The sequence below is a fragment of the Elgaria multicarinata genome, chromosome 5, assembly GCF_023053635.1.
Source record: "Elgaria multicarinata webbii isolate HBS135686 ecotype San Diego chromosome 5, rElgMul1.1.pri, whole genome shotgun sequence".
Classification (NCBI taxonomy): Eukaryota; Metazoa; Chordata; class Lepidosauria; order Squamata; family Anguidae; genus Elgaria; species Elgaria multicarinata.
Genome location: NC_086175.1, coordinates 126,816,529 through 126,834,309, shown reverse-complemented (window position 1 = coordinate 126,834,309; position 17,781 = coordinate 126,816,529). Strand labels below are relative to the sequence as shown.

Below are 17,781 nucleotides of genomic sequence, written 5' to 3'. Positions count from 1 at the left end.
CTGATGGTGACCTCTCCTCCTCTCTCCCATGGCTGACAACTCCCACCTTCTGCCCCAGCCGCAGGGCTCCTGGCTGGGAGACTCAGCCAAAATATTGCAAGACCTCTCTCATTAGTTCGGCAGAGTCTCACAGCCGGCCGATGAAGGGAAAAGGAGCCACCGCCCTGCAAGAGCAGGGAGCTGTAAGCTAGGAGTCAACCACCATGGCATGAGAGGGGGGAGCCAGGAGCTGGCAGCTGCCTCCTCATGAGAACAGGGAGATGCAGGAAGAAGAAGCGAGGGAGGGGCAACAGCAGCTTGCTTGAGGCAGCGACTTCAGTTGGGCAAATGGCCTCTCCAAATTGTCCAGAGTATTTGCGGGCAGGGAAATGGGCGGGGACAATTTCACAGAATTTCATAGAATTTCTTCTTCGACTTTTCTGCATCATTTTCAGGGCATTTTGTAATTTGTTTTTGGTGCAGCTGAAACGCTCCCCACGGCCTGAGTTCGATCCCAGCGGAAGCTGGTTCTCAGGCAGCCGGCTCAGGTCGACTCAGCCTTCCATCCTCCCGAGGTCGGTAAAATGAGTACCCAGTTAGCTGGGGGAAAGGTAATAACGGCCGGGGAAGGCAACGGCAAACCACCCCGCTATAAGGCCTGCCAAGAAAACATCAGTGAAAGCTGGTGTCCCACCACGAGTCAGTAATGACTCAGTGCTTGCACGAGAGGTTCCTTTCCTTTCTTTCCTTTGAGCTTAGAATCATAGAATCATAGAATAGTAGAGTTGGAAGGGGCCTAGAAAGCTGTCAAATCCAACCTCCTGCTCAATGCAGGAATCCACCTAGAAGCATCATTGTCCTAATCACTGTGTGCGGCAAAGGATGGTGTACGTGTGTGTGTGTGTGTGTTCTTTCTATTACACATCTCCTAATTAATTGCTCTGCAGCCTCCCAGAATGCCCAGGCTTTCTGATCTGAAAAAGCCCTATGGGAGGAATGGTTTTATTATGTCTCCCCCTGGGCTTTAATTGAAGTGGAGGAAGCGGAGGAAGCCACAGGCTTCCATAGAGATTATTATTATTATTTATTTATTTATATAGCACCATCAATGTACATGGTGCTGTACAGAGTAAAACAATAAAATAGCAAAACCCTGCCGCAAAGGCTTACATTCTAATAAAATCATAATAAAACAATAAGAAGGAGAAGAGAATGCACCAAACAGGCACAGGGTAGAATATAACTAACAGTATAAAAGTCAGAACAAAATCAAGTTTTAAAAGCTTTAGAAAAAAGAAAAGTTTTTAGCTGAGCTTTAAAAGCTGCGATTGAACTTGTAGTTCTCAAATGTTCTGGAAGAGCGTTCCAGGCGTAAGGGGCAGCCGAAGAAAATGGACGAAGCCAAGCATTGCACAATGAAAGACGGAACACATGGGCACACACCTTGGCCACCCCGTAAGTAAGGTAAGCACAAGAACCCTGAACCTGACCCATGAGAATTTCTCTGAAAAGTCTTCTCCTTTGAACTTCTTTTCCAAAGCAATTTCTTTTCAATCAAATCGAATGAGAATGGTTGAAAACAATCTGGGAGAAATGTTCGCCACAGCACTCTTTTTAAATGCATTTTGGGAGATGTGCACCCAGTGATTTAGTTGTATTTGTGCTCATATTGGACATGTACGCATTTTGCTTTGTATATTTTTTGTATGTGTGTGTGCGCCAAACAAAATGTACACATTGCCTTGAACGTCTCTGGGGCTCAGAGACATTCTTACGAAATGAAGGCGGCAGGTGGTGGCAGGCTGACGCTTTTCTCCCCAGCATACCCATTTTGTGGTGGTGCTCAAGACAGTTTCTCAAATTGCCAAGTATGCCAATGGGACCCCAAAAGGTTGCCTGCTCCTACAAATGGGCATTTGACCCAATTGGAGTCCACCAGGAGAAGAGCCTTTAGTGTGGTGGCCCCTTCTCTTTGGAACTCCCTGCCCCTGTAGGTCAGGCACTGTGCTGCTTCTGGCACCTCCTGAAAACAACTCTTTTCCAGGAAGCATTCCTCAACTGACCAGCCAGTGTTTTTATTGGTACTTTGTTTTAAACTGAACAAGCCTTGTTTGTTTGTTTAGATAGGCTTTTTGTGTTTGCTATCTGTTATTAGTTGGTTTTCCTTAGCATTAAGTTTGGAATGAATTCCACTGAGAATGATTTATGGTGATTTTATAATGTTAGTCTATCTGACTGTTGTTTTTAAGCTGTGGGATAGCTCTGTAAGAAAGCCGTAATTGAAAACACTGGATTTAACCTTTAAAGTAAAGGTTACGGAAGTATTTGAATTTAGTATTTAGATTCAGCGGTTGACATTCATAAACTATGGAAGTGGAAAAGAAAGAAAGAAAGAAAGAAAGAAAGAAAGAAAGAAAGAAAGAAAGAAAAGCAATTGTAGTCTTTTCAGTTACAAGTGCACCCAACTCACTGTAAAAATTTACAGCCCATCAAAAGACGTCAAAACACAGCCACAGCAATATAAATAAAGCAGAAACATGTCAAAACTGCCATCTCAAGGGGACTTAATTCAATGAAATGTATTTATTAAAGGGTAATAGGAAAGGAATCATCACTGTCCTTTAACTAAAACACAAGCAGTGGTTTGGAATAGTCAGAATAAATAATTAGGGCTATCAGACGACAGAAGAAATCTTAGTCAATGAAATGTAAACAATTAACCAATTGCACCAGTTGCTGGGGAACATGGGTGGAAGGGTGCTGTTGCGCCGTGTCCTGCTTGTTCACCCCTGGCCGATGGCTGGTTGGCCACTGTGTGAACAGAGTGCTGGACTAGATGGACCCTTGGTCTCATCCAGCAGGGCTCTTCTTATGTTCTTAAATCTGCATCAATTTGCATTTTGTTACAATAGTTCTGCAAGAAAAAAAATAGCTTTGATATGTGCCTATGGGCTCATCTACACCAAGCAGGATAATCCACTATGAAAGCGGTATGGAAGCGGTATATAAGAGGCAGGAGCCGCACTACTGCTTTATAGTGGTACTGAAGTGCACGGACAACTGTTGGGGCAGGAGGGATGTGCAGGAGCACATGTGGGGGATAGGAACTCTATCGAATATGTGCTCCTGCACAGAGAGTATTATGTATTTTTAAAAAGCGACTTAGGCCTTAGCTAGACCTAAGGTTTATCCCGGGATTGTCCCAGGGTCGTCCTTGTTCATGTAAATGACACACAGGATATCCCAGGAGTAGGCAGGGATGACCCCGGGATCAACCTTAGGTCTAACTAAGGCCTTAGGCAGGATCTACACTACTGCTTTAAAATGGTTTACAACAGTAGTGACAACTGTTGGGGCCCAGGCCACACTTCCTATACAGTTTTCAAAACGTTTTCAACGTGTTTTATTCTGCTTGGTGTAGATCTGGCCACATTTGGCGATGAAACATCCAAAACATGTTGGGAAATGGCAGAGAGGTCCACTCCTGCGCACGTCTGATACCCATGCACACACTCTTCACAGCTGATTGGCTGTTCGCTGAGTCTAGATCTCGTGGCGAACAGCAACAACCTCGCAAAGTGGGGAGCACACCACAAACATTCCTCGGAACGTAAGCGAGAGCGCCAGGAAAACCGCGACAAAAGCAGTCATGGAAATTCGGGTATAACTGAGAGGTGAAGCCGAGATTCCCCGCAGGTGCAGGTGGATGTCATTTGCCACATTAGTGATGACTTCAATACAATCCCGCAATAAATGGCTGGCGTAGACTCCCCCGTTATTGTTTTCTAACAACCCCCTGAGGAATGCCTTTGAAGGAAGTACAGGCCGAAACACGTCGGGCTTTGCAAAAATGAACATTTGGCATCCTGAGAATGCGTTTCTTTTTTTCTGACCTGTTGTCAGGTTCTGTCCTGCAGCACCACCTGGTGGCTGCAGTGCACCTTGCCGACCGCAGAGTAGTTGCAGGATCCAGGCTCATATCGTCAAGCACTGACAGGTGGACTGATGCAGACCAGCTGGGAGCAGCCAGGAAAGGGCTATATAAGAACTGCATTTCCACTCCAGCTTTGCTACAGCAACACGGTCTCCTGTGCCTGCTGCAGCCTGTTCCTGACTTCCTGCAATCCTGGACCGTGCCGTGCCTTCTGTTTCTCCTGACCACGCCTTTTGCCTCTGACACTGCCTGAACTCTGTTTGCCTCTGAACCTTGCCTTTTCCCTCTGGCCCTGCTTAGGGTGACCATATTTGGGAAACCAAAAAAGAGGACACCTAGTGTGTGTGGGGGGGGGGAAGCAGCTTTCTGAGTCCTGCAGAAAGTACATTATTCCCCTGCCACCTTAAAGAACCAGATTGGAGTGGAGGAAGGGAAAGGATTTCATTCTGCACCACCACCATCCACTCCAATTGGGGCCTTTTCCATAATGTCCACGAATGACCCACTTTCCCCTTTAAGACCTCAACTGGAGCTCAGGGTGGGGGAATGATGCGCCTCAAGAAAGCATGTCATTCCCTCCTGCCATGCTAATGGCAGCCTTAAAGAGGAAGGTGTGTCATTCCAGGACATTATTGAAAATTATAGAAAATCCCCCCTGACACCATGGAAAGAACAAAAACCAGGACAAATCCGGGGAAATCCTGACAGTTGGTCACCCTAGCCCTGCTTGAACTCTGCTTGTTTCTGGAACTTGCCTTTTGCCTCAGGTCCTGCCTGGACTCTGTTTGCCGGTTCCACTGCCGTCCATCCCGGCCCCAGCGTTCCTGCGTTGAGGCCTTGCCACCCACACCCCGGACCCTGACACCTGTGTTAGATGCTCCCCTCCTTTTATTTTCGGTTTTTCACTCCAGCATAAGCCAAGAAACAAGGAACTCCTTAACTCTTTACCTCAAGGACGATGAATCTCTGGCTCTCGGGATGTTGAAGGACATCCCCAATGGCGCCAGAGAAAGGGGTTCATTCAGGAGAAGAAAATTCACCTGAATCTTCTACTGCTATTTTCTGCAAATAGGAGCTGAGGGCAGTGAATTTTCACTTGGGAAAAGGTGCAGAGGAAGTGAACATCCCCACAATAGCTGCTTTTTTATATAAAGAAAAATATGTCAGTTGCAAAATGCCCAATTCCACCCACACATCGTAAGGCCTCTTCCCTACTCAAATGCTTTCTGAATACCGCTTACATAGTAATGGTTATGATAATCTGCCATCAAAATTATGTGAATTACACATATGCCTCTGACTTCCTCACTTTCTATATAATGCACATAAAATCGCAGTTTAGGGGATTTTGTGCTTGCGAAATAACCCTACTTGATTGGGTGCTTCTCTTACCGATTCCTAGTTATCCATCACAGCTCCTGCCTTATGTTTCATATAACTGTTATAACCCATAATGATACAGCTGTTTTTCTATCATTACCTGCCTGCCCTCTTAGTCCAAATGGAAACCGGAGGCAGCTGAATTATGTATGCAGCGGCAGTTTATATGGCAAGAGGAGAAGATGATGAAGCTGCAAAGCAATAAAAAATGCAAGGTGCTTATAAAGGCTGCGTTTCTTTCCAAAGCGGCTCTCAGCTCTGAAGCAACACTGCGCTCTCCAGATTCCATTTTAATGTCCATCCACTTTCCCAGGAAACGGAATCTGACAGCATTATTCAAAAAGTGCCACGCATACATTTTAAACAGCTAATCCTCCCTATAAAGCAATGAGCTGTTTTTTAATAGTGCATCATTAACAGGTGGACAATATTGCTTATATACACAAATGCATATTCATAGATCCTGACAAATAGCACTCTTGGTAAGTGAGACAGTGGCCATGGCTAGACCAGGCCTATATCCTGGGATTGTTCCGGGATCATCCCTGTGCATCCAAATGACACACAGGGGATACCGGGAGCAGGCAGGGACAACCCCTCCACTTCCCTGGGATAATCCTTAGATCTATCTAAGGCCAAAGAAGGAGGGTTTAGGAAATCCAACTTGGTTTCTGCCCTTCTTCGAAAGGATCGGAACCAAGGAAGTTATATCCCATCCATCTGCTTCTGCAGCCATAGTCCAATCCCCGCCAGAGTGTCAACAGAATCTAATCCTATGATATGCCTTTCTAAACTGGATTATTTTATCTTGCTCTTGGTTTTAATATATGAAACTGATTTTAGTAGTTTAGACTGTTTTTATTTTAATTCGAACTGATTTTTAATTGTGCTTTATCTTTTTATTCAGTTTTTCAAAGCAATTTTCAGTTTATTTGATCAAGAACAGCAGGGATTTGTTTCACTCTAAATAAGGCCATGGCTAGACCAGGCCTGTATCCCAGGATCATCCTGGGATTATCCCTGTGCATCCAAATGATGCACAGGGGATCCCGGGAGCAGGCAGGGACGACCCCTCCCTTGGCCCGGGATTTCACCCTACCCTTTAATCCCGCTTTAATCCCACTTAATCCTGCTTTAATCCCACTTTAATCCTCCTTTAATCACCCTACCCTTAATCCCGCAGGCAGGGATGATCCCGAGACCGCAGAACGTTTAGGCAGGCGTCACAGGTTGTCCCATCTCCTTGTGAGTAACCACAAGGAGCCGGGACCTGGGCATGGGGCACAGAGCTCCTCAGGAGCTCTGTGCCCATCGGGGTGGGGTGGGGGAGGGGGAGGTGTTTTTTTAAAAAACAAAACAAAAAACACTTACCTGGCATTCGAGTGCTGCTGCACTAGGGTGACCATATTTTGGAAAACAAAAAGGAGGACAACATGGTCGCCCCCAAGGGGGCGTGTCCAGCACCAAGGGGGCGTGCCCACCCGAACATAGTCTGATTTTACATGTCTGATTTTACAGCACACATTTAAGACAAATCTCTTCTTCATAACATCTTAATGTTAAAATCACTGAAATAAAGAACAAGTGAGAGATTCAATGTATCTGAAATTAACTTCACTCACTCCTACTTTTGTAGGTTTTGCTGTACTTTGAAGCTTTTGATATTCTCTTTGTGTTATTTTATTTATTTATTTATTTATTTATTTATTTATTTATTTATTTATTTTATTACATTTATATACCGCCCCACAGCCGAAGCTCTCTGGGCGGTTTACAACAATTAAAAATAGTAAACATTAAAAGTATACAAAAATTTAAAAAACATAAAAACAGTATAAAAACAACAGTATAAAAAGTGTTACATTCTCCCCTTCCCTCAAATATTTTTTCTGACTGTATCTTCACTCATTGCAAGCTGCTGTTGTTGTTAACAGGGTTTACTACTGGCCCCAGATCTGTTTCAAATTTGGTATGGCTAAAGCTCTACCTAAAAGCTATCATGGTGCCAACTTTCAGCTCTTTATCTTTAAAAACGACAGTTTAAAAAATAATAATTTTAAAACCTCATTTTTAAAAAAATCCTAAAAAATCAATGGATGAACGGATCTCTTTCAAATTTGGTGTGGCTAAAGCTCTACCTAAATCCTATCATGGTACAAAGTTTCATTGCTTTATCTTTAAAAATGACGATTTTAAAAATAATAATTTTAAAATCTCAATTTTTAAAAAATTCCTAAAAAATCAATGGATGAACGGATCTGTTTCAAATTTGGTGTGGCTAAAGCTCTACCTAAGTCCTTTCATGGTGTAAAGTTTCATCTCTTTATCTTTAAAAATAACGATTTAAAAAATAATAATTTTAAAACCTCAATTTTTAAAAAATTCCTAAAAAATCAATGGATGAACGGATCTGTTTCAAATTTGGTGTGGCTAAAGCTCTACCTAAGTCCTTTCATGGTACAAAGTTTCATCTCTTTATCTTTAAAAATGACGATTTAAAAAATAATAATTTTAAAACCTTAATTTTTAAAAAATTCCTAAAAAATCAGTGGATGAACAGATCTGTTTCAAATTTGGTGTGGTTAAAGCTCTACCTAAGTCCTTTCATGGTGCAAAGTTTCATCTCTTTATCTTTAAAAATGACGATTTAAAAAATAATAATTTTAAAACCTTAATTTTTAAAAAATTCCTAAAAAATCAGTGGATGAACAGATCTGTTTCAAATTTGGTATGACTAAAGCCCTTCCTAAGAGCTACCATTGTGCCAAGTTTCATGTCTTTATCTTAAAAAATGACGGAGTTATAAGCATTTTTGTTAATTCCCATTAGAGCTGCTCTTTGTAAAAAATCCTGATTTCCCCTCCCCCTCCCGGATCTGCCGGTTTGCAGCAAAAATCCGGCCGTATCCGGACAAATCCGGGTCATATGGTCACCCTATGCTGCATGCATTTCCCTTTTAAAAAAAAAACACCAAAATGGCGGTCGCGATGTTGCGCGCTGCGTGTAGACTAGGGTGATGATCTCGCAATCATAAAATCACAAGATCGTTGCCCTACTACCCCCTCGTCTAGCTGAGGCCTAAATCTCTGGGCTGAACCAGAGTTTATCTCAGCCAACACATGCTTCCCAAATCCACCTTTGTCATATAATGGGGATGCAGGGGCACTTATAAAGAGAGCTGAGAGGCAGGAGAGAGGAGTGCTGAACCCCTCTCATACCCACCAATTCAGCCATTCGGTGCCCCCACCCCACCCCATCCATTTTCCCCTATGATGGATTAACTTCAGAATTACAATACAGCTGGGGGAAGGGCATTTGTAGAGAATCATTAGAAGGTGAAGGAAGAGTTTAGCATCACTCTCCCACTTGAATTTTCCCGTTTTAAGTGCTACACACATACATCTTTAAACAGAATTTATTTATTTATTTATTCATTACATTTTTATACCACCCAATAGCCGTAGCTCTCTGGGCGGTTCACAAAAATTAAAACCATGGAAAGCACACAAAACAACCAACAGTCTAAAAACACAAATACCAAATACAATATAAAAAGCACAACCAGGATGAAACCACACACGATGGGGCCAGAAAAATTTAAGGGATTGAAAGGGATTAGAAAAGGAATTGAAAATACACTGCCAGTATCATACTGCCTTCATACAAATCTATGGTACAACCACACTTAGAATACAGTGTATGGTTTTGGTCACCATACCTAAAAAAAAAGATATTGTTGAGCTGGAAAACGAGCAGAACAGGGCAACGAAAATGATCAAGTGACTGGCGCAACTCCCCTATGAGGGAAAGTTACAACAGCTGGAATTGTTTAGCTTGGGGGGGAAATGAGTAAGTGGAGACATAGGAGAGTGTATAAAATTATCCATGGTGTGGGAAAAGTAGATAGGGAGAGATTTTTCTCCCTTTCCCATAATACTAGAACCCGGGGTCATCCCATGAAGCTGACTGGTGGGAGATTCAGGGCAGTTAAAAGGAAGTACTTCTTCACACAGCGCATAGTTAAATTATGGAACTCACTACCACCAGATTTAGTGATGGCCACCAATTTGAATGGCTTTAAAAGGGGGGTGGACAAATTCCTAGAGGAGAAGGCTATCAATGGCTACTAATAAATAACCCTGATGGCTAAGTGCAACCTCCAGTATCAGAGGCATTAAGCCTACATACACTAGTTGTTGAGGAACATGGGTGGGAGGGTGCTTTTGCACCATGTCCTGCTTGTGGTTCCTTGGTCGACAGCTAGTTGGCCAATGTGTAAACAGAGTGATGGACTAGATGGACCCTTGGTCTGATCCAGCAGGGCTCTTCTGATGTTCTAAGGGCCAGTTCCTCCCAGAAGAAGCTATTGGCTCACTTAGATCATCTTTGGAATCCCTTCTTGTGTGTAACGTGTAGTTTGGTCCTTAGAGCTGATCCACACATTGTCTGGAGCTTCTGGGTTCTCCAGACAGCTGCCCCGTGTGGTGAACCACTGAACTGCAGGCAGCAGCTTCTCAGTGAAGTACCTTCTGCCCATCCAGGCTGCCCATTGGATACCCTGCGCAGGAAGGAAGGAAGGAGTATAAGGGGACTTCCTGTTCTAACTGAGCCTTGCTTGAGCAACAAGGTCTTTCTGAGCATTTATGTGTCCCTGTGTCCCGAGTTGGACTTTGGTCATTATTTCTGGTTTGCTTCTCAACTCTGCCTCCTTATCTGTCCTTTGGTTATGACTTACTCTTGAGTCCTGACTCCTGATTTTGTCTCACAGCTAACAGTTCACGGGAAATGGCTCACCTCAAACTGTTTCCGGAGCCCAACTTTGAGATGTTTTCAGGAAAAGGATGTAGCACAACACTTTGGGACCATACCACTTTGCCATGGAAGTAGGGGGATGATAACTGAATAGATGTCCAACTATGGAAATATTTATTTACAATACATACTGCTCCCCATTTAAGAATTTTGGAATGGTGAACAAATGGAATAAAAGAATAAACGCAGAATAAAAAGGGCATTAAAATTTCCATTGTGTAAAAGAACAGGGTTCAGATAAAACCATGGCTGGTCATTCAGGAAAGCTTCCTAGAACAACAATGTTTTTAGGAGACCCCTGCCTGACCTCCAAAGGCAGGGAATTCCTTAAGAAATAGGCAAGGAATTCCATGGAAATTGCTCCAGCGCTCCTCTGAAGCATGTCAGGGGTGCGATTAGGCTTCTACAACCCTTCTCCTTTTTTATGTTAGCTTTCTGTGGACTGGGAGTTCTTGGCATTGGGCCATTCAGTTGTACGCTCCTCCCTCGGCAAGCTAGAGGTGTTATCGAGCGGCATGCTTTTTCTCGACATGCATATTGGCGCCTCAGCCAGAAGTAATCATTCACATTTTCCATATTATCATTATTATTTTTAAAAGAAAAAGTATCATGTGACATTTGGGAGAGCAAGCAAGCGTACCAATCCCATCGGCTTCTGTTTTCTTTTTTTCCTTTTTTTATTTCCAACTTGAGGATACTAAAAAGGATACTTTTATTTTGAGGGAAGAGGGGAATTAAACGACCGGAGAGCTAAAACACTTTCTATGGCATGTTTTTTTTATAAAAAAAACACGCACGCACCTGAGAGAATTGTCACAGCCAAGTTGTAAACCTGTAAAAATACTGCATGAGTTATAATAATGGAAAGGATGACACTCTTCACTTTGCTCTGGCAGACTGATGGGTCTATTATTTATTACAAAGGAGAACTATAACAAAGAAAATTAATGACGTTAACCTATTTCTCCATTCAACTACACTGCTGAGCTGCACTGAGCTATAACTATCATTTCTTTGTCGATACAAAACTCATCTTGCTTCCCAGAGCATTCAGAGTTCTTTTCTAGTTACCTGGAAACTAACTCATGATTTGCTGGGGGAAGCAAGTAGAGACCTAAATGCAAAATAAATAATAATAATAATAATAATAATAATAATAATAATAATAATAAAGCTACCGCAAGATGTTACTGCCCCATAAATCCAGGAATGCCATCATTTAGAGAGCGACCCAAAGATGGCTTCTTTTTCAGTGTGGGGAGTTTGGGATCCTCTCCCGTCCCGTGGCAATGATGGTGGTAGTGGTGGGTGGGTGGGTGTGCGCTCACGATTTTGAACCACTATCGCACCGGCTACAAACTGCTACTATGCTGCTGGTGTGTCGCTGTTGTTTTAAATCATCTTCAGGCTGCAGCAGCCTGCCTAACCAAATCACGCTGGCGTATTCATGCCTGCTCCCTCTGGCATTCACACGTGCCAGCAAGCTGACGCGAGACACTCACATCAGTGAGATTTCTTTTATTGAGGAAATCACACGGTAGACATGCTTAATGGTTACAGAGTCTCCAAAACACACTTAAAGCTGAACAATGGTTAGGAAGCTTTAGGCTCTTTTTTCTGAAACTGATCCTTAAGGCAAACACTCGGAGAGGGAGGGGTGAACAGGGTACACCAATAACAGTTTTGAGCTTCTCCAGATGCCGCATACGCTGGCACCTCCAAGGGACATGACCAATCTCCTAAAGCAAAGTCCCTGCTCTGAGCCACCAGAGCCGGGCAGAGAGATCCATCACGCACTTGTCAATTTCAGCCTACCACTACTGCGCTGAGCCTATTTCCATGACTTCAGGAAAGGTTAAGCCTCAGGCCCAGGACTCCCATCCTTCTGATAAGGACTGGGAACTCCTTGCCACCTGAGTCTGGGCACGAACACAGAATCCACTGCATATGTAAGTCCAAGGGCCTTGCTAGACCTACCTTAAAATCCGGTGGTGAGGAGGGGCCAGCCCATGCTAGAAGTAGCGCGGGCTGTCGCTCCTATCCACACGTCAGATGCGACGGGGTAAAGGAAGTCCCCGTGGCACCCTCCATTTAGTTTAACTCTTAAAGGGCCAGGTGTGCAGGAGTGCACCAGCGGCAAAGGTAGGCGTTTTTGTTTTAAAAAACAGGGTTCCCTGCTCCCCCCTGCCCCCGATTTTCCCCCCCCGGCCGCGATTCCCCCCCCAATCTCCGACACACACACACGCGATCTCCAATCCCCCCACGATCTCCAATTTCCCCCCCCCAAACTGACCCGATCTTCACTCCCTGGCTCCGATCTTCCCCCCGCCCCTACCCGATCTTTACCCCCCCTGCCCCCATCCCCCCCAGCTCTATTTTTCCCCTGGATCCAATTTTTTCCCCATCTCCCCTGGCTCCGCTTTCCCCGTGGCTCCACTTTCCCCCCCTCCATCTCCCCACCCTGCCCTCCCATCCGCCGCTTTTCCTGGCTATTCATGAGTAAATGCGGTAGCTGGGAAAAGCAGTGGACCGGTCTACATCTGAGCCCGAGACCGCGGGAAACACCAGGCCAAAAGCCTCACAGGATTTCTCTTCTAGATCTGTCTGTATCATCAATTATTTATTTATTTCATTTATATCCAACATTTTTGTTCCTCCAAGGAACCCAAGGCAGCACACATAATCCTCTTCCTCTCCATTTTATCCTCACAACAACAACACTGTGAGGTAGGTTGGGCTGAGCCTCTGTGACTGGCCCAAAATTTTCCTTGAGCTTCCATGGCCGAGTGGGGACTAGAACCCGGCTCTCCCAACTCCCAGTCCAACACTCTAGCCACTACACCACACTGGCTCTCAAAACTTAAGGATTGCCCTGCTGGATCATAGTAAAGGTCCATCTAGTCCCACATTTCACACAATCAAATGCCTTGGGAAGTTCTCAACCACATCTCATTTGCCTCCCAGACAATGTTAATCATTAGCACACCACCTTTGAATGTGGGTGTTCTAACGACATTAGATAAACTAGATAAACTAGATAAACGACATTAGATATCTAACGACATTAGATAAACCTATCGATCCTCTATGAATCTGAAAGCCATCAGAGCCCATGACCATCACTGTATTTTGCGTGGCAACAAATTCCACATATTAAGGTACACTCCTGAACAGTCCTGAATTTCATTGGGTGACCCTGGGAGAGAGAGAAAAGTTATTTCTATCATTTTTCTCTCCACACCTTGCATAATTTTATACACCTCTTTCATATCACCCCTTCATCATGTTCCTTCCGTCAGCATCCAGGCATTCTACTTCACCTTTGTTGTTTTGTTAGCGCATATCCCAACAAAGACATTGTGCAGATGGCAACAACTGTGAAATGCTCCCTTCCCGACCACAGTGCATGATCAAGCATATAAAGAACATGGCCACCATTCTTACCTTTGCGGTTTTATCTATGGAATGGTGATCAGAAAATTGGTTCCCTTTATCCTGGTTTTTGCATGTTACCCATCTGTCCGGCCCATTCGAACCTAGCGCCTAGAGATGGGGAGGGGAAGAATAATAATAATAATAATAATAATAATAATAATAATAATAATTTATTTCTTACCCGCCTCTCCGATTGGATCGAGGCAGGGAAACGTTTGGATAAAGCAAACGGCATTCACCGAAACACTATCAGTAGGGCTGTGCTCCGCTTCACATCGGAGCGTAGAAGCAATAGTGAGGCGGCCTGATCTGCCTCCAACAAAGGTGGAGACAAAGCAGATCAGGGGGGCTGTGGGTCGAGGTGAAGAGGATCGAGACCAAGCGGATCCTTCGCCTCGATCCGGAGCTCCGAAAAAAAGATAAGTGGGGGCTTACCTGGCACTGCCGCAGTCCATGCAGCAACGTAGGCAGGGCCAGTTAAGGGGGCAGAGGGAGGAGGGCTTACCTGCCTCTGTCACGGTCTGGTGGCAGCTTCAACTGAGGCTGAGGCTCAAACCGGAAGACCAGGCCGCAACCACAGCCTGCCCTTCTGCTTTGAGCCTTGGCCTCAGGTGAAGCTGCTGCTGGAACACGACGGACGCAGGTAAGGGGGGGAGGAGGGAGGGGGACTTACCTGGTGCCGGTGCCACCACCGCAATCCGTGCAGCGATGGGGGCGGAGCCATGTAAGGGGACAGGGTCTTACCTGAGTCCGTCACGTTCCAGCAGCGGCTTCACCTGAGGCCGAGGCTCAAACCAGAAGACCAGGCCACAACCGCGGCTTGGTCTTCTTGTTTGAGTCCTCAGCTTCTGGTGAAGCTGCTGCCAGAACATGATGGACGCAGGTAAGGGGGAGGAGGGAGGGCAGCCTTACCTGGTGGTGGCGGTGGCACAGTCCGTGTGATGGTGGCAGCAGAGCCAGGTAAGGGGGAAGGGGGGAAGGGTCTCACCTGAATCCGTTGCGTTCCAGAAGCGGCTTCAACTGAGCCCGAGGACTCAAACCGGAAGACCAGGCCGCGACTGCGGCCTGGTCTTCCAGTTTGAGTCCTTGGGCTCAGTTGAAGCAGCCCCCGGACTGCGACAAATTCAGGTAAGGGGGGAGGAGGGAGGGGGCCTTACCTGGCGGCGCCCCTGCCACTGCAGAGCTCCAATTCGGAGCCGGAGCTCCGCAGCAGAGCAGAGCGGACCATAGGCGGATCGACATGCGGGCAGAGCAGGCCTGATCCAGAATTTGCAGATCAGGTGCGGAGCAGATCGGGGGGTCCGTGCACAGCCCTAACTATCAGCACCAACAGAAGCATTTATTTACTTATTTATTCCTAAAACTGGCCTCCCACCCTTCAATGGACAAGAGGCATTTCTAGGGTGACGATGAATTCGGGTTGGATCAGGCGAATTTTTCATACGGCCCAGTGCCAGGCATGCAGAGAGAGGAACAAGACTTTAGGAGTTGGACTCTTCTACTAAGTTTCCTATTTTTCTGTTTGGTTGTTGGATTCGTTTAAAATAAGGGTGCAAAAGCCCCCCTAAGCCTCATTTGGCAGCCCCCAACATCTGCTGCTTCCAAAAAGAAGGGAGGAGAAAAGCTCTAGGAACAGGCTGTACAGTTTTTCCCATAGAAGCCTCATTCCTAGAGTGTCCCTGGAGCGCCTTAGGAAGCAGTGCTTGAAAGTTCCTGCAAGCTTCCTAGGACACTCTGGGGATGCTCTAGGAACAAGGCTTCTATGATAGGAATCATAATGTCCGTTCCTAGGGCATGTTCTTAACCCCGGAGAGTCATTGCTAACCAGTATAGACGATACTGAACTCAGAAGCGCCAATGGCCCAACTTGGTATAAAGCACAATAAGAGTGATAACACTCAACCACAAAGATTCACTTAGAGATGTAAAATAGACACAATACATTAGAGATATAGGTGATATATACAACATATATATACAGTTTGTAATCAATCAGTTTTGTAAAAACGTAAAATGCTACTGTGAACTTCAGTGCTGGGACATTGGACATTATTTCTGTTTCTGATTTTCTTTATTAATTTTTATTGTGGAGGTTTTGCACTGTTGGATTTGTTTAAAGGAGTTTAAGAACATGTACCAGCTAGGAGAAATTGTTCTGTAGATTGATTACAAACTATATAGTATATATCACTTATATCTCTATTTCATTGCGTCTATTTTACATCACTAAGTGAATCTTTGTGGTTGAGTGTTTATCAACCTTATTGTGCTTTGTTAATTCAACCACAGCCTTCTATCTACTTTATTATCCAACTTGGTATAAGGCAGCTTCCTGCGTTCCTAAGGGCATCTTCATAAATTGATGCCAGGGAAAAAAATGCTAAGAAATGTCTGTCAAACAAATGTCAGAACAAATGTTTGCAGCTCCAAACCCCAAAACGCAAAGAAGAACCACAGGAAACTACCCTCTACGCAGCTGGTATTTACACAATGAGTCTTTTCTTTAGTCCTTTTGTTTGATTATTAGATTTTGGTACATTTAAGGCTGGCATTTTCAACAAGCTGCAGTAATCTAAGAAGCTTATAGGGGCAAACATGTGCTACGATTTACTCCACTTCCACAGATTTTAGTACCAGCTTGCAATGCAGAATTTATGTGGATTTCATAGGGCTGCTATGCTGGAACATATAAATGCCACATGCTTTTTTTAATGCCGCAATCCTAAGCACAATTACAAGGGCGTAAGCCCCAGCAAACGCAGTGGGATTTACTTCTGAGTAAACATGCATAAGATTGCACAGTAAAAGTATTCGGGGAAAGGGAATGGTGCAATCAAGGTAGGGTGACCATATGGAAAGGAGGACAGGGCTCCTGTATCTTTAACAGTTGTACAGAAAAGGGAATTTCAGCAGGTGTCATTTGTATGCATGCAGCACCTGTGAAATCCCCTCTTCATCACTACAGTTAAAGCTGCAGGAGCTATACTAGAGTGACCAGATACAAAAGAGGGCAGGGCTCCTGCATGGTTTATATGTGGTTGAGTGCTGCGCACCCTTTTTGTGCCTTGTTGTTTCAACCACTGCCTCCGTTTATTTTGTAACTTGTGATTCCAAGTCCTGCCACCAAAATGTGAGACAGCAAAAAGATTCGCTACGCAATCCACAAACTCTTTATTCAGGAAATAGGCATCTCTTCACACTTGAAAAGAGTGTGAATGCTAGGAGCTATCCTTTAAGCTTAATTAGCCAAGCAAAGCAAAGCAGTTGCCTATCAACTAAATGGGTGGTTTCCTGCTGTGCCTAACAGACTTTTATCGGACTCCTCCTTCAGGGAAGGTCCTTCTGATGTGCAGCTAGTCTGGCAGGCCACCTCCCACCTCCTCTCAACTCTGCCCACTTGACCCTGTGGCAGACTCTGGGATCCGTCAATTCCAGTGTTCCCTCCCCCACCAACAAAGACTGAGGCTGTTGCTAGACAAAGGTTTAGCCTAGGCTGATACCCGGGCTCACCCCGGTGTGTCCAGATGACACACAGGGGATCCCGGGGTCAGCCCGGACTAAACCCTCCCTTGGCCCGGGATAACCGGCACCAGTTGTGGCCCGGTATTTCCGCAGCCACAGGAGCCACAGGAGCACTGTGCCCATCGGGCCAGGAGGGGAAATTGCAGGGGGGAGAGATGGGGGCCAGGGGGGAAGAGCGGACCTGGCGGGAGAGATGGGGGAGAAGAGCGGAGCCAGGGGACATCGGGGGGAAGAGTGGCCCAGGGGTGATGGGGGGGATCAGACATGGCTGGCTGGCGGGCAATGGGGGGGCATCGGACATGGCGAGTGGGCGAGCAGGCGAGCATGTGGGGGGCATCGGACAGGGCAGGCAGGGGGCATCGGACAGGGCGAGCGAGCGAGCGGGGGGGTGAGCGGGCGGGGGCATCAGACAGGGCGAGCAGGCGAGTGGGCGGGGGGCGGCACCCTTTTTTTTAAAAAAAGCGGGGAACCCTTTTTTTTAAGACCTACCTTGTCATTGGTGCGCTCCTGCACACATGGCACCTTTAAGATTAAAAAAAATGTCAGACACAACGGGGCTTTCCTTTACCCCGTCGCATGTCACACGTGGACAGGAGTGACAGCCTGCTCTACTTCTAGTGCGGGCTGGCCCCTTCACACGCCGGGATTTAAAGGTAGGTCTAGCAAGGCCCTGAGTTCCAGAGGGGGAGGGGATCTCTGAGCCTGTTCAATAAACCCCT

General features: G+C 45.5%; 1 protein-coding gene across 4 annotated transcripts in view; it reads right to left on the bottom strand.

Moving 5' to 3' along the window:
• The window catches only part of DLG2 (discs large MAGUK scaffold protein 2), a 1,258,440-nt gene that overhangs the window by 1,061,190 nt on the left and 179,469 nt on the right, over positions 1 to 17,781 (bottom strand). The window lies entirely within an intron of this gene.